We start from the raw sequence: 25334 nt of genomic DNA, 5'->3' as shown, positions 1-25334 counted from the left end.
ACTTCCTGGGCTCAAGCAATCCTCCCACCTCAGCCTCCCAAGTAGCTGGGACTACTGGTGTGTACCACCAAACCCAGCTAATTTTTGTATTTTTTATAGAGACAGAGTTTTGCCATGTTGCCCAGCCTAGTCTCAAATTCCTGGTCTCAAGTGATCTGCCTGCCTTGGCCTCCAAAAGTTCTGGAATTATAGTCATGCACCACCGCGCCTGGCCCCCAAATTACTTTTTAAGGTATGATTTACATGCAGTAAGACTTACAGTTCCTTTTTTTTTTTCTTTTTTTTTGAGATGGAGTCTTGCTCTGTGGCCCAGGCTGCAGTGGGCAACCTCCGCCTCCCAGGTTCAAGCAATTCTCCTGCCTCAGCCTCCCAAGTAGCTGGGACTACAGGCATGTACCACCATGCCCAGCTAATTTTTGTAGTTTTTTTTTTTTTTTTAGTAAAGACAGGGTTTCATCATGTTGGCCAGGCTGCTCTTGAACTCCTGACCTCAGGTGATCCACCTACCTCAGCCTCCCAAAGTGCTGGGATTACAGGCACGAGCCACCATGCCCAGCCAAGACTTACAGCTCTTAAGTGAGTTCAGTAACTTTGGACACCTGTAATCACCACCCAAAACAAGATAAAAATCCTTTCCATCACTCCAGAAGGCTCCCTCATGCTCCTTTTCAATCAATCCAGTCAATCCCCTGACCATCCCACTAGCTAGGAGCCATATTCTAACATATCACCCTTGAATCATTTTTTCTAGAACCTCTTATAAATGCATTCATAAAGTTTACCCAGCTTCTTTTGCTCAGAGGAATGTCTATAAGATTTATTGACGTTGCTGCTTGTGTCAGTAATTCATTTCTTGTATGCTGCATAGTAGTTTTTTGTTTTTTTTTTCTTTTTGAGACAAAGTCTTGCTCTGTCACCCAGGCTGGAGTGCAGTGGCGTGATCTCGGCTCACTGCAAGCTCCGCCTCTCGGGTTCACCCCATTCTCCTGCCTCAGCCTCCCAAGTAGCTGGGACTACAAGCGCCCCGCCACCATGCCCGGCTAATTTTTGTATTTTTAGTAGAGACGGGGTTTCACTGTGTTAGCCAGGATGGTCTCGATATCCTGACCTCGTGATCCGCCCGCCTCGGCCCCCCAAAGTGCTGGGATTACAGGCATGAGCCACCGCGCCCGGCTGCTGAGTAGTATTTCATTGTATAAACATACTATAATTTGTTCATCTGTTCTCCTGTTGGTACATTATGGCATTTCATTATTATGGGTACATTATGGAGTGAGTCTACACACCTAGGCTATATATGGCCTATTGCTCCTAGGCTACAAACATGTACAACATGTTATTGCCCTGAATGATGTGGACAATTGTAACACAATGGTATTTGTGTATCTCAACATATCTTTTTTTTTTTTTTGAGATGGAGTCTCGCTCTTTCACCCAGGCTGGAGTGCAGTGGTGGAATTTCGGCTCACTGCAATCTCTGTCTTCCAGGTTCAAGCAATTCTCCTGCCTCAGCCTCCCGAGCAGCTGGGATTACAGGCGCGCATCACCACACTCGGCTAATTTTTTTATTTTTAGTAGAGATGGGGTTTCATCAAATTGGCCAGGCTAGTCTTGAACTCCTGGCCTCAGGTGACTCACCCATATCAGCCTCCCAAAGTGCTGGGATTACAGGTATGAGCCACCGTGCTCGGCCCTTCTTTTGGTTTTAATTGAATTTCCCCAATGGCTAATGAGCTGAGCATCTTTTCATGCTGAGTTTTTGGGCTTGTTTGTTTTCTGGAAACAGGGTTTTGCTCTGTTGCCCAGACTGGAGTGCAGTGGCACAATCATGGCTCACTGCAGCCTCCATCTCCTGGGCTCAAGCAATCCTCCCACCTCAGCCTTCCAAAGTACTGGGATTGGCCGGGTGTGGTGGCTCACGCCTGTAATCCCAGCACTTTGGGAGGCCGAGGCAGGCAGATTACTTGAGGTCAGTAGTTCAAGACCAGCCTGGCCAACATGGTAAAACCTCGCTTCTACTAAACATACAAAAAAAAGAAAAAATTAGCTGGGCGTGGTGGCACGCGCCTGTAGTCTCAGCTACTCACGAGGCTGAGGCAGGAAAATTGCTTGAACCTGGGAGGTGGAGGTTGCAGTGAGCCGAGATTTCACCACTGCACTCCAGCCTGGGCGACAGAACAAGACTCAGTCTCAAAACAACAGCAACAACAACAACAAGTTCTGAGATTACAGACATGAGCCACCACACCCAACCCGGAGCTTCATTTTTTTTCATAGATTTTACATGAGCTGTTGGCAGAGACCAAACTAGAAGGATTCAAAAGAAGAATAGGGGATCTTCAGGCTAGCAGGGGAGGTGGGGAGCAGAGATTAGAATGGGGATATATTTTGACATTATAGCTGATGAGAATTCCAAAAAAAATTGGCTATGGGTTGTGAGACAAAGAAAAGAATCAGAAGGTGTTCAGTTTTTGCCCTGAAACAGCTGGGGGACCCTGGCGAGAAGAGAAGCAGGTGTGGAGGGGACAATCCACTTTACTCTGGCAAGATGAGTTGTCTCTTAGGCAGTGAAATGGTGATGTTGAGAAAATAAATTGGCAAGTCTGGACCTCAGAAAAGTGGTCACAGATGGGGCCTTCTACCTGTGGGATGGACAAGTTCCCCAGAGCAGTGGATGTCTACCTTGGCTGGACTTTGGAATCACCTGGGGAGCTTTAAAATACTTATGCCCAGGTCCCAGCTACGGGGTTTCTGATATAATTGATCTGTGGGCATGACTCAGGCATCAGAACTGTTAGAAGTTTCCCTGCTGATTCTCAAGTACAACCAGGGTTGAGACCCTGTCGTGGGAGCCAGCGTAGACAAAGGAGAGAATTTTGAGGGAGTCCCAAGCACTCTCTATGTTGCCCGCGGGTCTGCGGAAGCCAGTGTAGATAAAGGGGAGGATTTTGAGGGAGTCCCGGGAACTCCGTGTTGCCTGCAGCTCTGCTTTGCAGCGTTGGCTCCATCTGCTGCATCGTATTCACTGCAGCTCAGCTTCCCAAGCAGCTCAGGTCAAGCTCATCAGTATCCGTGGATTGGCGAATTCATTGACTCCGGAGAGTCACCCAGTTGTTGAATCGCAAAGTTTGAACTGACTTTTTTTTTCTTTGAGACAGAGTCTCGCTCTGTAACCCAGGCTGGAGTGTAGTGGCCAGTCTTGGCTCACTGCAATCTCTGCCTCCCAGGTTCAAGTGATTCTCCTGCTTCAGCCTCCCGAGTAGCTGGGATTACAGGTATGCACCACCACACCCGGCTAACTTCTGTATTTTTAGTAGAAACGCCATGTTGGTCAAGCTGGTCTTGAACTCCTGACCTCAGGTGATCCGCCTGCCTTCGCCTCCCAAAGTGCTGGGATTACAGGTGGGAGCCACCGTGCCTGGCCTGAACTCATTTTAAAGGTCATTTAAAGACCCCTGGTGGGGTCTACAATACCCCACCAGGACTCACCAGGATGCCTATGGGGGAAGTCACTGTGGCTCAGTTGAAGGGGCTGTGTGAGGACAAGTCAGAGAAGAGCCTTCCAGGTAGAGCCTGGGTGGAGAGCTGGAGACACGAGAGACCATTTGGAGCAGGGCATCTGCTGGGGGTGCAGAGCAACTCAGAGGCCCGTCTGAATGTTCTTTTCTGGGATAAGCCCTGCAGGGGATATTTATGCTATTCCTGGAGACATCATGGCCTTTCTTAGAAAAGGAAGCCTTTTTGCTCTTTCAATTTCTATTCTGTGGGTTGGTTTCCTGGGGATATTGCTTCTGGTGAGAAGACCTGCTCATGGGCCTCCCCCAAACCTGACCAGGACCTGTTCATAGAATCTTCCCCCACCCAGATCTGAGCCTGGAGCCCAGACCAGTACCTTCAGAAGTTGTTCGCGTTGCTTTGAAAGAATGTAATGTCGGAAATGCTTAGAGAAAGACTATACCTTTCTCTCCAAATACAATTTCTATAATTAGGCAAGGCGCAGTGGCTCACGCCTGTAATCCCAGCACTTTGGGAGGCGGGCGGATCACTTAAGGTCATGAGTTCGAGACCGGCCTGGCCAACATGGCGAAACCCCATCTCTACTAAAAACACAAGAATTAGCCGGGCGTGGCGGTGGGTGCCTGTAATCCCAGCTACTTGGGAGTCAGGAGAATCACTTGAGCCCAGGAGGCGGAAGTTGCAGTGAGCCAAGATCACACCACTACACTCTACCCTGGGTGACAGAGTGAGACTCCATCTGAAAAAAAAAAAATTCAATAAATAGACTCTCATCATGGATCCATTGTACTTACACAAATTCAGCTACATACATGCATAAAGAAAAAAGAAAAATGGGCCGTGCGCGGTGGCTCACGCCTGTAATCCCAGCACTTTGGGAGGCCGAGGCAGGTGGATCACGAGGTCAGGAGATCAAGACCATCCTGGCTAACATGGTGAAACCCCGTCTCTACTAAAAATACAAAAATTAGCCAGGCGTGGTGGTGGGTGCCTGTAGTCCCAGCTACTCGGGAGGCTGAGGCAGGAGAATGGGGTGAACCCGGGAGGCGGAGCTTGCAGTGAGCCGAGATCGCGCTATTGCACTCCAGCCTGGGCAACAGAGCAAGACTCTGTCTCAAAAAAAAAAAAAAATAGAAAAAGAAAAATGGTGGTGGTGGAGATGATAAAACACACAATCATTTGGAGAACTTTTACCTTTTCAGAATGTATTTGGTAATGCAATTTGGTCTTCCCAATAACTCTATGGAAGTCATTTATTTTTTCCCCCATTTCACTGAGGTTCAGAGGTTTTTTTCATTTCTGAGTCCAAGGTCTCAGACCCAGAAACAGTGAGGTTCAGAGGCAACCCCAGGTCTTCTGACACTTCTGCCCAGGGACCTACCTCCGTCTTGCCAGAAAACCAGAGCGTTTGCAATTCAAGCAAAGCCTAAAGACTCTCAATGCACCAGCCTGTCCTTCTGCAGCCCGGGAGTCATGCTCCCAGCAGAAGAGGCAGTGAGAAAGCGAGGGGCTCAGAAATCTACCCACTGGATGGATCAAGGCCATAGGAGGGTATGAAAGAGTTTGCTGGTTCTCCCTCCATGGCCATCCCCACTTTTGTGTAGTAATAGACATGGACACATGGCCAACCAGAACAAAGAGCTCAACTCCCCTGTGCGGCCTCGTGACTAAATCCTAGGCTATGTGGAGAGCATTCCAGTGATGTGAGAGGCCTTGGAGGCACATCCTTCTGGGGTGTGCCTTCCCTTCATTGTCTCCCCTTTCTGCTGGCTGGATGGGGATGTGGAGGAGAGGACCCTTGGACCATGGGGATGGGAGCAACGTGCCAGGCATGGCAGCGCAATGGAGGTGGGTTCTACCAAAGGAGCTGCTCTACCCATCCTGGACTGCTTCTATCTGCATGTTGGTACATGAGAAAGAAATGGATTACTTACTTTCTTTTTTTTTTTTTTTTTTTTTTTTGAGATGGAGTTTTGCTCTTGTTGCCCAGGCTGGAGTGCAATGGCGTGATCTCAGCTCACTACAACCTCTGCCTCCCGGGTTCAATCGATTCTCCTACCTCAGCCTCCAGCTAATTTTGTATTTTTAGCAGAGACGGGGTTTCTCCATGTTGGTCAGGGGTCAGGCTGGTCTCAAACTCCCGACCTCAGGTGATCCGCCCACCTCAGCCTCCCAAAGTGCTGGGATTACAGGCATGAGCTACTGCCCCTGGCCAGGCCAAGATTTTTTAAATGGCAGCTCCCTGGAGGCTGAGGAAAAAGGGAGAGGGGAGCCACAGCTCATACTTAAAATGGTTCTCGCAATCGTACTGTAGCCGAAGGGAATTCTGAGTCACTTTCTCTGGTCTGTTCCTGCAGCCCCCAGCCCTGCTGCACCAGCCTCAGAAGGGAAGGCTGGAATTCCTTTCTGGGAGGGCTTTCCTTTGCAAACCCTGTGAATCTGAGGAGCCCTGTTTTCTCTGTAAATAGAGCAAGTGTCCCCACTGTGACCTAGCAACATCCTCCCAATGCACATGGTGTCTGACGCAAAATGGAGGAGAAGGAGTTGGCAGAAAGAAGGGAAGAAAAGGTGGGAAGAAGCCTAGAGAAGAACATTTAGGTTTGAAGAGTGTGATTTACTGTTACCTTGAACCCAAATTATTTTGTTTGTTTGTTTGTTTGGGGCATTTGCCAAATGTGTAGTCTCACCCTGTAACTGACTGTGTGGATGAAGCCACGTTCATCCACTGAGCTCTGAGCCATCAGAAGCCCTGGGAGGTGAGTGCGTCTCACATATCGTCTTAAATCACCAGGGCTAGACCAGAAACTAAACACTTCCCCAGGTTTTCTCTCACTATGTCCTTCAGGATCAGATGCCCCCTGCAGCCAGTGACCTAATGCTGTCTTTCCATCTAAACTGGGATCTCCATGAAGTCGGGATATATCTTATTTGTTTTTATAATCTCAACAATCTGGCATAGAGTACCAGGCAAAGAAGGAATGAATGAGTGAGTGTGTAGATAAATGGACAGGTGGAGGGAGGGATGGAAGGACGGGTGGGTGGGTGGGTGGATGGATGGATGGATGGATGGATGGATAAATGTTGGAAGGAAGGAAAGAAAAAAAGGAAGAATGGATAGATAGGTGAATAAATGATGGAAGGAAGAAAGGAAGGGTGAAGGAATGGATGGATAGGTGGGTGGATGGATGGCTAGATAGAGGGATGGTGAATACGTGGATGGACAGATGATGGATGATAGACAATAATAGTGAATAGTTTTGAGCTCTTATTATGTTCCAGGCAATTTACACAGATAATTTCATTTAATTTCCCCCCATGACTTTCAACATATGCAAAATAAGCTTCAGGAAGGTGAAATCATATACCTGAAATGGCACGAAAGTCAATTAGACTCCTGAGTGAGTGTTCTAAACTATTATACCCTAATGCTGAATAAATGAATGAATACATGAAGAAATGACTTATCTGTATATAAATTTTGCTCCAAGGATATACAAAAGCTAGGCCAGGCGTGGCATGGTGGCTCATGCCTGTAATCCCAGCACTTTGGGAGGCCAAGGCAGGTGGATCACATGAAGTCAGGAGTTCGAGACCAGCCTGACCAACATGATGAAACCCTGTTTCTACTAAAAATACAAAATTAGCAGGGCATGGTGGTGCATGCCTGTAATCCCAGCTACTTGGGAGGCTAAGACAGGAGAATCACTTGAACTCAGGAGGTGGAGGTTGCAGTGAGCCAAGATCATGCCATTGTACTCCAGCCTGGGCAACAGAGCAAGACTGTCTCCAAAAAAAAAAAAAAAAAAAAAAAGTTAATTCTGCTCACTTCTCTCTAAAGTGACAGGCCAAGGTTTAAGAAAATCTGTACATTTGGATTTCCTGCCAGTTATAAGTGAATATTATGTGGTGAAGTGGCGCATTCACAGGGGAAGGACACTTCCAGAAGGCTAATTCTGAGAAGATTCTGGGCTTTTCCCACTCACCCAACCTGATAATTAATAGGAGCCAGGAAGAAGCCCCTGAATTTCTAAGTGCCGATTCCCGCTGTACCAGCACTCCAAACATCTGAAGGAAAAACAGTTTGTTAATTGCTGTCTAGACAGTTTATTGCGGCAATAAGATCAAAACCAAGAATCCTGAGGTTTGTGGTATGAATCATGCAGACTAAACAATTGTTTTATTGCATTTACAGAGAACTTGATTTATAACTGCACTGGGTAATAAAATTCCTTCATGGTTTATCCGAAATAATTTTGCTACTTTTACACCACTCTGTGATAATCCCACCTCTCTGGGCTGTTAAAATGTGTTCTCTGTGACATCCAAACAGTTTCTTATCAGGTATCTTGCTGTCATCAAGTAACACATGAGGGCCAGGGTTCAATCCATCCTGGCAGAGCCCTGGTGGAGGGTGGTGGCCTGGCTGGGGTGGCCTTTGTAACCCTGCTGTCATGGCTGCATCTGCTCAAACCAACAGGCGAGTAAGAGTGGGCAGCTCCTGGGCTGGGCAGCCTGTCTGCTTTGTTGGCAAAGGCCTGGTGTGATGGCTTCCTCTTTACCCCACTGACTGGATTTTGGATGAATTGGACAAAGCTGGCCCGTTCTTTGGTGCCTCTGAGACCCCAGGACCAACATCTTTCTTGTGTGCAAACATACCTGTACACTGACAGCCTGTGGAATAGAGAAGGAAGGAACAAGCCCACATGCATACATCCATCACTTCCCTCCATCCCTGCAGCTGTCCAGGGAAATGGGGCTGCCCAACACAAAACATCGGGAAAAGCTCAGAAAGTCTAAGCTCAGGCTTGCTTAAGGCCAAATGTCGGGAAGTCTCAGTTCTTCAGGCTCCAAGTCCAGTGCTCTTTGGCACCAGAAGTGACTTAAAAGATCAGCATCAGATAAATTGCAGTATCTCTCCTAAACAAGATCTGCCTGTTTTGCTCTTCCCTTTTCACCCCTGCACTGGCTACAGCAAACTCCATGATGAGGGGCAGCAAACTCCCAACCCCTGGAATCAAACGTGAAATTTAAAAATTGACATGAAGCCGGGTGCGGTGGCTCATGCCTGTAATCCCAGCACTTTGGGAGGCCGAGGCGGGCAGATCACCTAAGGTCGGGAGTTCGAGACCAGCCTAACCAACATGGAGAAACCCTGTCTCTACTAAAAATACAAAATTGGCTGGGCATGGTGGCGCATGCCTGTAATCCCAGCTACTCAGGAGGCTGAGGCAGGAAAATCGCTTGAACCCAGGAGGCGGAGGTTGTGGTGAGCCGAGATCGCACCACTGCACTCCAGCCTGGGCAACAAGCGTGAAACTCTGTCTCAAAAAAAAAAAAAAAAAAAAAATTGACATGAAATTCACATAACATAAAATTAACCATTTTAAAGTGACCAATTCAGGAGCATTTAGTATATTCACGGCATTGTGTTATCACCACCTCCGTCCAGCACCGAAACATTTTCATCACCCCAAATGGAAACTCTGTAGCCAGTAGGCAGTTGCTCCCCAGTTCTACCCTAGCCCCCAGGACCTGGCAACCACCAATCGGCATCTCGCTATGGCTTTGCCTATTCTGGTTAACGTGAACAGATTCAGATTCCTATTTCTTATCAACAAAATCAAATGTGGCTTTTTGTGTCTGGCTTCTTTTACTTACTGTAATCTTTTCAAGGCTCATCCACATTGTAGCACGTATCAGTATCTCATTCCATTTTATGGCTGAATAATAGTCTGTTGTACAACAGAACTTATACAGTACTTCATTTCATTTCTGCACTCACCAGTTGATGGACATTTGGGATATTTACACCTTTTGGCTATTGTGCATAGTGCTACTCTGAACACGTATGTACGTGTATTTGAATGCCTGTTTTCTTATTTTTTGGTTTTTTTGTTTGTTTATTTTTTTGAGATGGAGTCTTGCTCTATCGCCCAGGCTGGAGTGCAGTAGCGCGATCTCGATCTCGGCTCACTATAACCACTGCCTCCTGGGTTCAAGTGATTCTCCTGCCTCAGCCTCCTGAGTAGCTGGGACTAGAGGTGTGTAACACCAAGCTAGGCTAATTTTTGTATTTTTAGTACAGACGGGGTTTCACCGTGTTGGCCAGGATGATCTCAGTCTTCTGACCTTGTGATCCACCTGCCTTGACCTCCCAAAGTGCTGGGATTATAGGCATGAGCCACCGCGCCTGGCCTGTTTGTTTGTTTTTGAGATGGAGTCTCACTGTCGCACAGGCAAAAGTGCAGTGGAGCAATCTTGGCTCACTGCAACCTCCGCCTCCCGGGTTCAATCTATTCTCCTGCCTCAGCCTCCTGGGTAGCTGGGATTACAGGCGTGTGCCATCATGCCTGGCTAATTTTTGTAGTTTTAGTAGAGATGGGGTTTTGCCACGTTGGCCAGGCTGGTCTCAAACCCCTGACCTCAGGTGATCCAACCACCTTGGCCTCCCAAAGAGCTGGGATTACAGGCATGAGCCACCATACCCGGCCTGGGTTTGTTTTTGTGTTTTGTTTGGTTTTGTTGATAATAACCATCCTAGTGGATGTGAAATGATGCCTTGTGATTTTGAAGTGCATTCTCTAGTGACTAATGATGCTGAGCATCTTGTCATGTGCTTTCTGGCCTTTTGTACATCTTCTTTGGAAGAAAATATCTATTCAAGTCCTTTGCCCATATTTTGACTGAGTTGTTTGTCTTGTTGCTTTGCAAGAATGCCTTACAAATTTTAGATCCCAGGCTGGGAGTGGTGGCTCACACCTGTAATCCCAGCACTTTGGGAGGCCGAAGTGGTTGGATCACCTGAGATCAGGAGTTCAAGACCAGCCTGGCCAACATAGTGAAACATCATCTCTACTAAAAACACAAAAATTAGCCAGGCGTGGTGGCTACAAAAAAAATTTAGATCCCAGACCCTTATCAGATTTATGATTGATTTGTGAATGTTTTCTCCCATTCTGTGAGTTGTCTTTTTCCTTCCTTGATAATGTCCTTTGATGTACAAAAGTTTTTAAATTTAATGAAGTCCCGGCCGGGTGTGGTGGCTCACTTCTGTAATCCCAGCACTTTGGGAGGCCAAGGTGGGACGATCACTTGAGGTCAGGAGTTTGAGACCACCCTGGCCAACATGGTGAAACCGGGTGTGGTGGTGCACAGCTGTATTCTCAGCTACTTGGGAGGCTGAGGCAGGAGAATTGCTTGAACCTGGGGAACGGAGGTTGTAGTGAGCTGAGATAGCAGTAAGACTCTGCCTCAAAAAAAAAAAAGAAAAGAAATTAATGAAGTCCAATTTATTTCCTTTTGTTCCTTGTGCTTTGTTTTTTATTTTGTTGCTCATGTTTTGTGTGTTCATATCTAAGAACCCATTGCCAATTCCAAGTTCATGAAAATTTCCTCCTGTGTTTTCTCCTAAGAGTGTTATGGCTTTAGCTCTTCTGTTTAGGTTATTGATTCATTTCAAATTAATTTTTGCATATGGTGTGAGGGAAAAGTCCACTTTCATTCTTTTACTTATGGATTTCCAATCGTTGCAGCACAAATACTAAATTTGGTGAATACTCTTCCGGTCTGATTTTCCAGGACACCTCTGAGGCAGAGTTGAAGAACATTTCCTCTAGTGCTTTAGGATTCAAAATCTCATTCTTCCCCATTATTGCTCTGAGACCCTCATGGGCCACTTCGCCACTCAGAGCCTTTATGGCCTTAGCTATAAAAAGGGAGTTATACTGATAGCATAATCCTCCTGAGGTTTCTTTGAGCACCCAATAAGAATAGGTGCAAAGTGCTTGATATCTAAGTTAGACAATGGTAGATAATTATTACTCATCCTACCACTGTCATCAAGATGAGGCAACTCTGTCTGAGGATGGCAAGAAACCATTCCCATTCTGGGATATGAAAATGATAATATCAGCAGCAGTAATGTTACAATGTTCCTGACAGAACAGCATCTTATACAGTGAGGGTTTCCTGCTTCTGGACATGTGCTACACCCAGTACACATGCTGGCTTATTTAAATTCATTACCATAAGCCTCAGAGTGTGTTTGGGAGCCTTTGTTTGGGGAGTCATCAAAGTTATAGAGAACATCAGATGGGAATCTAAAATCAAGCCAGGCACAGTGGCTCATGTCTGTAATCCCAGCACTTTGGGAGGCCAAGGCGGGTGGATCACTTCAGGTCAGGAGTTCAAGATCAGCCTGACCAACATGGTGAAACCCTGTCTCTACTAAAAATACAAAAAATTAGCTGAGCGTGGTGGCATGCACCTGTAATCCCAGTTACTCAGGAGGCTGAGGCAGGATAATCACTTGAACCCAGGAGGCAGAGGTTGCAGTGAGCTGAGATTGTGCCACTGCACTCCAGCTTGGGTGACAGAGCGAAACTCTGTCTCAAAAAAAAAAAAAAAAGAAAGCAGGCGAGAAGAGAGTTCGGCTGGATTAAGTCTTTTCAAGGCATTGAAAAAAAAATGGTGTGGGGGGGCAGTGGAGCAGCATTGCATTCCACAATAACACATTTATTCTATCTTCAGGTGTCACTTTCCCTCCAAAGCCTTCCCTTTTCACCACTGCAGTTGATCCATCCAGACCCTTGCAGACCCCACCCCCAGTGGCTGCCTCATTCTCTCCAAAGCACTTATCCTTGTCTAATACAATGTAGATTTTGTTCATTTGTTCACACCCACCCCACTTTCAGTAGAGTTCAGATGGTTTGGCGACAGAGATTTTTTTTTTACCACTCTGTACATAGCACCCATGCATTTCTGGAGGTAATGTCATGTGTTACAGCCACTCTGGAAAACTGTCAGTTTGTTAAAAAAAAAAACTAAACATGCAGTACCACATGACCCAGCAGTTGCACTCCCGGGCACTTATCACAGAGAAATAAAAACTGTGTTCAGCTGGGAGCAGTGGCTCATGCCTGTAATCCCAGCACTTTGGGAGGCTGAGATGGGCGGATCACCTGAGGTCAGGAATTTGAGACCAGCCTGGCCAACATGGTGAAACCCCGTCTCTACTAAAAATACAAAAATTAGCCAGGCACAGTGGCAGGTGCCTGTAATCCCAACTACTTGGGAGGCTGAGGCAGGAGAATCACTTGAACCCGGGAGGCAGAGGTTGCAGTGAGCCAAGATCGCACCACTGCACTCCAGCCTGGGTGACAGAATGAGACCCTGTCTCAAAAAAAAAAAAAAAATCTCCGGGCATGGTGGCACATACCTATAGCCCCAGCTACTCAGGAGGCTGAGGTGGGAGGATTGATTGAGCTCAGGAGTCGGAGGCTGTAGTGAGCCCAGATAGTGCCACTGTACTGCCGTCTGAGTGACAGAGCGAGACCCTATCTCAAAAAATAAATAAATACAGAGAAAAAGCTGATCTCAAAAGATTATATACTATATGACTCCATTTATGTAACATTCTTGAAATGACAAAACTATAGAAATGTAGAACAGATTAGTGGTTGCCAGGGATGAAGGAGGGGTTAGGCCTGGAGGGAAGTGGGTGTGGCTATAAAAGTATAACATGAGGAATCTTTATGATAATGGAAATGTTCTGTATCTTGAATGTATCAATGTCAACATCCTGGTTATGATACTGTACTAAAGTTTTGTAAGAGGTTTCCATTAGGAGAACTGGGTAAAGTTTACACAGTATCTATTATTTCTTAAAAGTACACGTGAGGCCGGGCACGGCGAGGTGGCTCACACCTGTAAACCCAGCACTTTGTGAGGCTGAGGCGGGTGGATCACGAGGTCAGGAGATCAAGACCATCCTGGCTAACACGGTGAAACTCCGTCTCTACTAAAAATACAAAAAATTAGCCAGGCGTGGTGGCAGGCGCCTGTAGTCCCAGCTACTCGGGAGGCTGAGGCAGGAGAATGGCGTGAACCCGGGAGGCAGAGCTTGCAGTGAGCTGAGGTCACACCACTGCACTCCAGCCTGGGCAATAGAGCGAGACTCCGTCTCAAAAAAAAAAAAAAAGCAAAACTAAAAAATATGTGAATCTTCGCTTCAAAATAAAAAGTAAAAAAAAAAAAAAAAAAACGAAAAAAACCCTACATACCTATATATGACATTGAAGTACATGAAACTGTCGTGTTTATATGTCAAAAATGGTCTCATATTGGTACTTTCACATGGTTCAACCTAATATTTTTTCCTACTCAGTTGGTAGCATCCAAAACAGTCTGGCAGCTTGTGTTTTTCTTTCTTTTTTGAGACAAAGTTTCACTCTTCACTCTTGTCTCCCAGGCTAGAGTGCAATGGCATGATCTTGGCTCACTGCAACCTCTGCCTTCCGGATTCAAGCTATTCTCCTGCCTCAGCCTCCCAAGTAGCTGGGATTACAGGCATGTGCCACCACGTCCGGGTTATTTTTATATTTTTAGTAGAGACGGGGTTTCACCACGTTGGTCAGGCTGGTCTCAAACTCCTGACCTCAAGGTGATCCAACCACCTCAGCCTCCCATGCTGGGATTACAGGCGTGAGCCACCGCACCTGGCCCCAGCTTGTGTTTTTAATTTCAGTCTATCTCTCACAGAATATCAGTTCAAACACAGCTGCCTCCAGCTGCAGAAATACAATGCCATATCATAGATGACCATAACTTATTTTGACAGCTTCCTCTAATGGACATTTGGGTTGTTTCTATTACTTAGCTTTTACATACAATGTTGCAATGTATTTCCTTATACGTACATCACTTATCATATATTCCTGAGTGGGGGTCTATAGGATAAATTTCCAGTAGAATAATTGTTAGGTCAAAGAGTATGTACATCTCAGTCGGGCATGGTGGTTCATGCTTATAATCCCGGCACTTTGAGACGCCAAGGCAGGTGGATCCCTTGAGAGTTCAAGACCAGCCTGGCCAACATGGCGAAACCCCGTCTCTCATAAAAATACAACAACAAAAAAAAAATTAGCTGGGCATGGTGGCGCGTGCCTGTAGCCCCAGCTACTCTGGAGCCTGAGGCATGAGAATCACTTGAACCCAGGAGGTGAAGGTTGCAGTGAGCTGATCGTGCCACTGCACTCCAGCCTGGGCGATAGAGCGAGACCCTGTCTCAAAAGAAAAAAAAAAGGAATGTGTACAGTTTCTATTTTAGTTTATGTTTCCAAATACTCCCAAGGAGACTAAAGCATTTTTAACTCCCACCCTCTTGGCAGTGTATGTCAGAGCCTGATTCCCCACACCCTGCAAAGACGGCATTATCAAAAGGTTGGATATCTGTTGATCTGATAAGGAAAAAAAAGATATACTAATTATATTTGCATTTTTCTTATAATGCCTGAGGTCAAGAATCTTTTCTTATACATGCCTGCTAGCTTCTTCTACAGTATTCATTTGCAATCTTCTAAAGGGGTTTTGTTTTATATTTCTTCCTATCATGTAGCTCAGTAAAGTATTTGCATACAGTGGAAGATTAAGAAATATTCAGATTACTAGACACACCTGGACACAGTCCCCACCTCTCAGCCATCTTCAGAGCCCCACCTCCACCTCCTCAGGCTACAGTGGACAGAATGAAGTAGAGAAATCAGAAATGCGCTTTGAGATAAATAGTGAATGAAACCAGACAACAAGTGGGATCACGTCCACCACAAAACCGAGCATGACTTTGCCTACACTTTCAGGGATATTTTTACAGGGTGCTGCGGTACTAGATCCAACGACGCAAGAGCTTTGCAAGAACCAAAGAAAAATATCAAATCCTGGCTTACCAAAACAAATTTAAAAATAGACAGAGGCTGATGCAGTGGCTCATGCCTGTAATCCCAACATGTTGGGAGGCCAAGGCAGGAGGATGACTTGAGGCCAGGAGTTGGAGGCCAGCCTGCGCAACATGACAAAACCCTGCCTCTACAAAAAATTGAAAAATTAGCTTGGTGTGGTGGTGCATGCCTGTAGTCCTAGTTACTTGGGAGGCAGAGGTGAGAAGCTGCCTGAGCCTATGAGTTTGAGACTGCAATGAACTATGATCACCCCACTGCACTCTAGTCTGTGTGACAGAGCGAGACCCTTCCTCTCTAAAAATTAAATAAAAATTTAATAAGTGATAAAATATATACAGAGAATTCACAAATGGCTACAAATTGTTACATTGTACTAACTGGCATCTGCAACTGGTGGTTTTTAGAGGTCTTTAGATCACAAGAGCAAGCTGGGTGTGGTGGCTCACTCCTGTAATCCCAGCACTTTGGGAGGCCGAGGCGGGTGGATCACCTGAGGTCAGGAGTTCAAGACCAGCCTGGCCAATATGGTGAAACCCTATCCCTACTAAAAATACAAAAATTAGCCAGGTGTGATCGCACACACCTGTAAACCCAGCTACTTGGGAGGCTGAGGCAGGAGAATCACTTGAACCTGGGAGGCGGAGGTTGCAGTGAGCCGAAAACGCGCCACTGCACTCCAGCCTGGGCGACAGAGCGGGACTCCATCTCAAAAAAAAAAAAAAAAATCACAAGAGCAAAATATTCTATCTGAGCAAAATTAGTAATTGCACATTTCAGAACATTTCAAAAATTACACACATTTGTTTAACTGAATGTGAAATATGGTCGTATTTTACTATATTAGGTGTCGTATATAGTAAGGCCCACCACAGCAAGAAAAGCCTGTGTCAACCACATTCCTAGGTGCCGCTAGAACTTCAGTGACCAGGCCGGCCGCGGTGGCTCACGCCTGTAATCCCAGCACTTTGGGAGGCCGAGACAGGCGGATCACGAGGTCAGGAGATCGAGACCGTCCTGGCTAACACAGTGAAACCCTGTCTCTACTAAAAATACAAAAAAATTAGCCTAGCATGGTGGTGGGTGCCCGTAGTCCCAGCTACTCGGGAGGCTGAGGCAGGAGAATGGCATGTGAACCTGGGAGGCGGAGCTTGCAGTGAGCTGAGATCGTGCCACTGCGCTCCAGCATGGGTGACAAAGTGAGGCTGTGTCTCAAAAAAAAAAAAAAAAAAAAAAAGAACTGCAGTGATCAGGTGTGGGCTGCAGGAGAACACACTTGACCTATAGTCCCCATCTGCCCATTTCCAGGCCCGCTGAAGCCACAGCCCTGAGCTTCGCTGTTTTGTTTTATACCACTTCCATTTCCTCCCCTGTAAAATAAAGCAATGATAGCAACCTGGACATAAAATTTCAGAAAGGATGGACAAAACAAGGTGTTCAGGATGGAACATCAGGCACAGTGGATGTCTAGATGGTGGATAAGACTTGGGTCAGGCCTCCTGCGGTGTTTCTCAAAGCTTTGAAAGGCCCCTGGTGGCATCAGAATGGTCTCTCCAAGCAAAATCCCTTGAAGAAAGTGTACAAGCCTGCATTTTAAACAAGCGTGCCCAGGGCATATGAAAGTGCACTAAAATGTGTTTCTTACTTTTTTTTTTTTTTTTTTTTTGAGACGGAGTCTCGCTCTTGTTGCCCAGGCTAGAGTGCAATGGCACGATCTCGGCTCACGGTAACCTTCGCCTCCCAGTTTCAAGTGATTCTCCTGCCTCAGCCTCCCGAGTAGCTGGGATTACAGGCATGTGCCACCACCCCAGGGTAATTTTGTATTTCTCCATGTTGGTCAGGCTGGTCTGGAACTCCCGACCTCAGGTGATCCCTCAGCCTCCCAAAGTGCTGGGATTACAGGCGTGAGCCACCACGCCCGGCCTTAAAATGTGTTTCATAACAGCTTTAATGAGATATACTTCATACTCAATTTACCTATCGAAAGTGACCAATTCAGTGGTCTTTAGTGTGCGCACAGTCATTGCAATGCTCACCATAATCTTCTTTTTTTTTTTTTTGAGATGGAGTTTCACACACTCTGTCACCCAGGCTGGAGTACAGTGGCGCTATCTCAGCTCACTGCAACCTCTGCCTCCTGGGTTCAAGCGATTCTCCTGCCTCAGCCTCCCAAGTAGCTGGGATTACAGGCATGTGCCACCATTCCTGGCTAAGTTTGTAGTTTTAGTAGATATGGGGTTTTACAATGTTGGTCAGGCTAGTCTCGAATTCCTGACCTCAAGTGATCCACCTACCTCGGCCTCCCAAAGTGTTGGGATTACAGGCGTGAGCCACCATGCCCGGCCTCAAGTAAGAATTTTATTCTTTTCTCTTTTTTGCTGAATAGCTGAATATACTCTAAATTTTGAGACCACTGAATTTGAGGGCTTTTTTTTTTTTTTTTTGAGGCAGGGTCTTATTCTGTCACCCAAGCTGGTGTGCAGTGGCATGATCTCATGATCTTGGCTTACTGCAGCCTTGACCTCCTGGGCTCTGGTGATCCTTCCACCTCAGCCTCCTGAGTAGCTGGGACTACAGGCCCACAGTCACCACGCCTGGCTAACTTTTATCATTTTTGTAGAGATGGGGTTTCACCATGTGGCCCAGGCTGGTCTCAAACTTCTGGGCTCAAGCAATCCACCTGCCTCAGCCTCCCAGAGTGCTAGATTACAGGCATGAGCCACACACTGGCCAGTTTGAGGTTTTGAAGCACTATCAGAGTATTTTGGTGTTTGTGGTTTTGTTTTTTAAAGAAATCCAGAATTTGAATAGAGTAGCCTGTGTTTGCACAGCCCCCAAGTTAGTCTCCTAAAGCTGGGAACATACATCTTTTTTTTTTTTTTTTTTTTTTTTGAGACAAGGTCTCACTCTGTTGCCAGGGTGGAGTACAGTGGCGCCATCTTGGCCCACTGCAACCTCTGCCTCCTGGGTTCAAGCAATTCTCATGCCTCAGCCTCCTGAGTAGGTTGGGACTACAGGCTTGCGCCACCATACTCAGTAATTTTTGTATTTCTAGTAGAGACGGGGTTTCACCATGTTGGCCGGGCTGGTCTGGATCTCCTGACCTCAAGTGATCTGCCCGCTTTGGCCTCCCAAAGTGCTGGGATTATAGGCAGGAGCCACCGCGCCCAACCTATAAGTCTTTTTAATAACCACTGTCCGGAGGGGACAACCACAGCTACCGTTGCTTTGTGCCACTTGCCTATGTCTTTCCAAATTTATCTTGTGGAACCCCCTCCATATGGGCGGTTACCACCCCTACTTGCCAGGAGGACATGGAGGCCCAGTCAGGTTAAGTCACTTATCCAAGTTCACTGGGACAACCAGAAGTTGCTCTGACTCTACAACCTACATTATTTAAGTTTGTGAAGCCTACAACCTTTCACCTTTGTCGAAAAGCTTTATGGATTTAATATGCTGTATGTATAAACATCTACATACACAGAAACATATGTATAGACATACATATGTAATATAATATAACAATATAGGTCATACGTGATATAATATGGCAGAATAACATAACAAAATTTGAGGAGTTGTTTATTTCACCCAGTCATCTAAGGTAAAGAGGGAGACATTCATTGCGACATTCATTAAAACATTCATTGAAAAGTAATTATATAAACTTACAAATCTAGGCCAGGTGCAGTGGGTGGCTTACACCTGCAATCTGAGCACTTTGGGAAGCCAAGGTGGGGGAGGATCACTTGAGGCCAGGAGTTTGAGAGCAGGCTGGGCAACATAGCAAGACCCCATCTCTAAAAAATATTTTAAAATTAGCCAAGTGCAATGGTGCCTGTCGTCCTAGCTACTCAGGAGGCTGGGACGGGAGAATCACTTGAACCTGGGAGGTCGAGGCTGCAGTGAGCCATGGTTGTGCCACTACACTCCAGCCTGGGCGACACAGTGAGACCCTATCTCATAAATAAGTAAGTAACAAATAAGAAATATCCAAATGTCCTGGACAAGAGGCAGAGACTTCTCTTGACCCAATAACGGATCCAGAAGAAAATAGCAGAAGCTTCCTATTTTGAAAAATGGGTGGGACTCCAAGTGATATGAAACCTTTCACGTATTCATGAATGCTAACTGGAAAGATAGTTGGGAACATTCCAGAAGGTTATTCCTTCCCTCTTTCTCTCTCTCTTTTTCTCTCTGTCTCTTCTTCTCCCTCTCTCCTTGGGAGATCTTTGATAACCATCTTGGCCTTTGGAAACCTCTTTTATTAAGCCATCCTATTGTATGCTAAGTTATGGTGGCTGAGACTGATCCCTTCACAAAAGTCGTTTGTTTGGGGATTCTCTCAATAAACTGGGACTCAGTGAATTATGCTTCTTCTTGGAAGCCTTTCTTAGCTGATTGTATTTACCTAAGGAAGCATTATTTTCTGTCTTGTTTTATTTTCCTCTTTTTCTCAAGCGTAATTCAGATATCAGGAAAGCATGAGAGAGATAAAGAAATTACCAACTAACAAGGAGTTTCTGCCTTCTAAGCTTTGAAAATGGTAGATATTTTTTGTAACGAGCATGTATCACTTACAGAACTTTTTGAAAAATTGTATTTCTTCGGTACTGGGACCTTGTACCAGGAAAGATGTTTCTCCCCCAGCCCTGGAGATGACATGAGATGTTCTCATTCTGACATATTTCCCCTTGTCTGCTGTTCCTAGTCACTTTCATTGTTATTTAGTTTTACTTCAATATTCAGGGGTGGGAAGAAGGAAGAATAAACAGCTCTTTCCTATTCGTTACTTTCATCCTAGAATAAGATCTTCATTATTGTAAAAATTAAAAAAAAAAGGGGGGGAGTGCTTTAAAAGTAAAATTAAATTGGTTTTTAGTTTTAGTTTTGGTGCTGTCTTTAAAGAGAACTGGTGGGAACTTTAAGAAAAAAAAAAAAGCTGAGCCACATCAAATAAGAGCAGCAAAGGACGAAATGGCAATAAAGGAAGCATGGGGTGTGTGGGGGGTGTCCCCTCAGGATGGAGAATGTCCCTCTCCTTCCTTGAAAGGCAGCCTTCTTTTCATGGGAAACCAAGCCCCTGTGTTATTGGGCTCACAATGAGTTCTCCAGATGTAGTTCCCAGGAGTAAGGATTCTCAGAGAAATAAAAGAATCCTAGAAGCTTCTGTTTGTTTGTTTTGTTCTTGTTTTAGTAAGATTTTGAATAGGTAATGCATCCAAGTGCTTCAAATAATCACCAAGTTTAACAAATGGTGAAAAGTCCCTTAACCACTGTCCCACAGCCACCCATTTGTTCCCCTTCTCATAGTCAACCACTACTCCTTTATGTTGTATAATATGATACTCAGAGCTACACTGTGCATATACAACCAAATATAAATATGTATTCCACTCCCCGCTCCCTTTCTACACAGTTGTCAACATATCATCCAGATGGCTCAGCACCTTTGTCCTTGCATGAACCATTGCTCTTGGCCATTGTTCCATCTCAACACATATAGAGCTTGATCTTGTTTTTTTTTTTTTTTTTTTTTTGAAACAAGAGTATCGCTCTGTCACCCAGGCTGGAGTGCAGTGGCGCGATCTCGGCTCACTGCAACCTCCATCTCCCAGGTTTAAGTGATTCTCCTGCATCAGCCTCCTGAGTAGCTGGGATTACAGATGTGTGCCACCACCCCCGGCTAATTTTTGTGTTTTTAGTAGAGACGGGGTTTCACCATGTTGGCCAGGCTGGTCTCAAACTCCTAACCTCAGGTGATCCTGCCACCTCAGCATCCCAAAGTGCTGGGATTACAGGCATGAGCCACCACGCCCAGCCCTTTGATCTCTCTTTTCTATGACTGTATAGTGTTACGCTGTAAATGTCCTTTATTCTATTTAACCAATTCCCAAATGATGGGCCTTTACTGTTTTTGAGACAGTCTTTCTCTGTCACCCAGGCTGGAGTGCTGTGATGCGATCTTGGATCACTGCAACCTCCACCTCCCAGGTTCAAGCGATTCTCCTCTCTCAGCCTCCCAAGTAGCTGGGATTACAGGCATGCGCTACCACACCCAGCTAATTTTTGTGTCTTTAGTAGAGACGGGGTTTCACCATGTTGGCCAGGCTGGTATCAAACTCCTGACCTAAAGTGATCCGCCTGCCTGGGCCTCCCAAAGTGCTGGGATTACAGGCGTGAGCCACCGTGCCCGGGCTATGATGGGCCTTTAAGTTGTCTTCAATATTGGGCTATTACAAACAGTGCTCCTGTGAATTATCTCGGTTGCACATCATTTCTCACATGTGTGAGTAATTCTGAGGGCACCTCCCCCCAGGAGGAATTGGTAGGTCAAAGAGAGGAGGGACTTGAGATGTCCGTGTTATTTGTAAGATTAGTTTTTTAGGTCCTCAGCTTTATACTATCTTAATATTTAAATTTAAATTACCCAAGTAATGCATTAAGCAGTTCTGTCTGGCCGGGCATGGTGGCTCACACCTGTAATCCCAGCACTTTGGGAGGCAGACGCGGGCAGATCATGAGGTTAGGAGATGGAGACCATCCTGGCAAACACGGTGAAACCCCGTCTCTACTGAAAAATACAAAAAAAATTAGCCGGGCGTGGTGGTGGGCGCCTAGATCAGTAAATCTAGGTTATCTGGTATATCTGGTAAAATGTGAAAGCCCCCTTTGAATTTCCCACTTACTATTCACCACCACATTCACTTTGAAATCCAAACTTCTCAAAATTAACCACCGTGAGCAGTTTAGTCCAGACCTTTCTATGCATTTATATTTCTATTCATATACACATATCTATGTATGTCTAGGATAATAGATATATTAGATACATAGATAATATATTTATCTACATATATAACACACACAAGTGTTTGTGTGTGTGTAGAAATATAAATATAGGCTGGGTGTGGTGGCTCACGCCTATAATCCCAGCCCTTTGGGAGGCTGAGGTGGAAGGATTGCTTGAGTCCAGGAGTTTGAGACCAGCCTGGGCCATATAGTGAGACCTTGTATCTACAAAAAATAAAAAATAAATAAAAATAAAAATAAAAAGGAAGAAAAGAAAAGAAAGAAAAAAATTAGCTGGGTATGATAGCATGCACCTATAGTCCCAGCTGCTCGGGAGGCTGAGGCAGGAGGATTGCGTGAGCCCAGGAGGCTGTGGTGGACTGTGATCTCCAGCCTGGGTGACAGAGTGAGAACCTGTCTTAAAAAGAAAAGAAAAGAAAAAGAACTGTTACAGCAGTGCTTGTCAGACTTCAATGTGCTGAAGAATCAGCTGTTGATTTTGTTAAAATGATTCAATGGGTCTTGGGTAGGATCTGAGATTCCCCATTTCTTTTTTTTTTTTGAGATGGAGTCTCGCTGTCGCCCAGGCTGGAGTGCAGTGGCACGATCTCGGCTCACCGCAAGCTCCGCCTCCCGGGTTCACGCCATTCTCCTGCCTCAGCCTCCCGAGTAGCTGGGACTGCAGGCGCCCGCCACCACGCCCGGCTAATTTTTTGTATTTTTAGTAGAGACGGGGTTTCACCGTGTTAGCCAGAATGGTCTTGATCTCCTGACCTCATGATCCACGCGCCTCGGCCTCCCAAAGTGCTGGGATTTACAGGCGTGAGCCACTGCGCCCGGCCGAGATTCCCCATTTTTAGCAAGCTCCACTGTGATGCCAATGCTGCTGAATTTGGAGTGATTTTCAGTTTTAGCTTTTGTCACTGCTTTGTTTTGTTTATACATAAACGAGATCATATCTACTTATTGCTCTGCAACTCACTTTTTTTCGGTAACGATCATTCTGGAAAATAATATGGATGTGGCTTTGCAAGTCTAAGGAGTCTGTGTGTGCCTGCAGAGCTATAAACTTTTATGAAGGAAAAATCACTTTAATCGATTTTCAACCTGAGAAGCTGAGACCTTCCTAAATTGATTAAATCAACTTTAGAGGACCAATGGTGGTATTTCAAACAGTTTTTATTTGCTAATGAAATTAAGCTTCAAATGACATGAAAATTGTTTCTGATCAGCTCATTATCCTACCCTGACACTGAGCAATAGTGTGTCTTTTGAGAATGTAACAGACATGAAGACAAAAGAGATGAGATTCAGGTTTCTCGACATAATTTCATTGGCAAAAAAAGGAAAAGTTTCCTCTGGATTGATTTACAAAGGGTGATTAGTTTTGTTTTTATGTATATATTTTTGAGACAGAGTTTCTTTCTTGTCGCCCAGGCTGGAGTGCAATGGCACGATCTGGGCTCACTGCAACTTCTGCCTCCCGGGTTCAAGCAATTCTCCTGTCTCAGCCTCCCGAGTAGCTGGGGTTACAGGCACATGCCACCATGCCCGGGTAATTTTTGTACTTTTTTTTTTTTTTTTGAGACAGCATCTTGCTTTTGTCCCCCAAGCTGGAGTGCAATGGCGCAATCTCGGCTCACTGCAACCTCCCCTTCCCGGGTTCAAGCAATTCTCCTGCCTCAGCCCCCCACCCACCCAGTAGCTGGGATTTCAGGCGCCTGCCACCACGCCTGGCTAATTTTTTTGTATTTTTAGTAGAGATGGGGTTTCACCATGTTGGCCAGGCTGGTCCTGAACTCCTGACCTCAGGTGATCCACCCACCTCAGCCCCCCAAAGTGTTGGGATTACAGGCGTGAGCCACCGTGCCCGGCCAATTTTTGTATTTTCAGTAGAGACGGGGTTTCATCATATTGGTCAGGCTGGTCTCAAACTCCTGACCTCAGGTGATCTGCCTGCCTCGGCCTCCCAAAGTGCTGGGATTACAGGTGTGAGCCACCATGCCCGGCCATTACAAAGGGCATTTTAATTAGCATAGAGAAAAACAAATAGGAACACAAAGTTCTGTCTTCAATGTAGATACTTCAATGTTGTTTCTTGCCTGTGCAAGGGAGGGAAGGATGGTTTGAATTTGTGAAGATCACCTGAGGATCTACTGTTGCTCTATTTGCTCGAGCAGGAGGTCAGGGACCCCTCACTCTGCTCCTTATCCCTCGTGCACTCCATCACCAAATCTCCAAGTACATCATGAGTCCATTTGTTTGCACCTCGCTACCACCCCACTATCCCGATCGTCCATCACCTGTAGACGGGCAGGAGCTTCCTCACTGGTCTTCCCATGCACTCTCACCTCCCTCCAGTGAGTTCTCCAACTGTAGCCGGCAGCGACTGCATTGCACCCAAACTGAATCCCATGAATGCTCAGAGTAAGACCCCGTGGATGCCCCCCATCACCTGCCTCTGATCCATCTCAAGGTCTTTCCCAAGTGGGCCTCTGGCTTCCTCTCCAGTGTCACTGCTCAACCCTCTGCCCAGAGGCTATCTCTGCCCACTTTACCCAGTTGCCCCATCCTACAGGTTTCAGGTCCAAGGTCCCTTCCTCAGAGAAGCCCTCCTGGACCAGTTCCAACTCCTGGTGGTGGTGCCTGGCACTTTTTCTCCATATCCATTATCATAGTGTGCAATAAGATCTTTCTGCGTACTTGGGGGTGATTATTTAACTGATGTCCACCTCCCTCCACTAGACTGTGGGCTAAATGAAGATGGGTACCATGTCTGTTTTTGCTTATTGTTGCATTCCAGTGCCAATCACAGGGCCTGGCATATAATAGGCAGTCCAGTAATAATCTTGTTATTTGAAAGAGCACAGGAAGGAAGACCCAGGGCATATTGGCTGTTGTTGCTGACACTGGTGCTGAAGGGCTTTGGTGAGGATGCTTAGGGAGGAAGTGACGAATCAGAGCAGATTGGGTTGGGATGGCAGAAAGGATCAGAAAGCTAAGCTAGACCCATTCTTTGCAGCTGGGCCAGAGGGTAGGATGGTGAGTAATGATAGCACTTCGGGGGTCACCTCGGGGATGATAGTCTTGTCAGGTCTTATACTTGACAGGGAGAAGCAATGGCTAATATATCTATATATTGATAATATGAATAAATAATTTTAGAAGTGTCTTCATGCACAAACCAATGATGAAAGCAGGCCATGAATGGAGACACATGATCAGTTTCACTGTGTGTCCTAAAACACATTATTTTTAGGAGTTTCCTAAAAATAAACCCCAAGTGACCAAACG

General features: G+C 45.9%; 1 long non-coding RNA gene across 1 annotated transcript in view; it reads left to right on the top strand.

The window, feature by feature from the left end:
* Nucleotides 1-5275: 5275 nt before the first annotated feature.
* LOC104003621 (uncharacterized) overlaps nt 5276-25334 on the top strand; it is a 30614-nt gene continuing 10555 nt past the window's right edge. Inside the window, exon 1 of the long non-coding RNA XR_676303.3 lies at nt 5276-5364. This is a non-coding gene — a long non-coding RNA (uncharacterized LOC104003621). The remainder of the gene's footprint in view (nt 5365-25334) is intronic.

This window comes from Pan troglodytes, chromosome 21, assembly GCF_028858775.2.
Source record: "Pan troglodytes isolate AG18354 chromosome 21, NHGRI_mPanTro3-v2.0_pri, whole genome shotgun sequence".
Taxonomy (NCBI): domain Eukaryota; kingdom Metazoa; phylum Chordata; class Mammalia; order Primates; family Hominidae; genus Pan; species Pan troglodytes.
The sequence above is the reverse complement of the archived record's forward strand: the minus strand, read 5'-3'. Positions and strand labels throughout refer to the sequence as shown.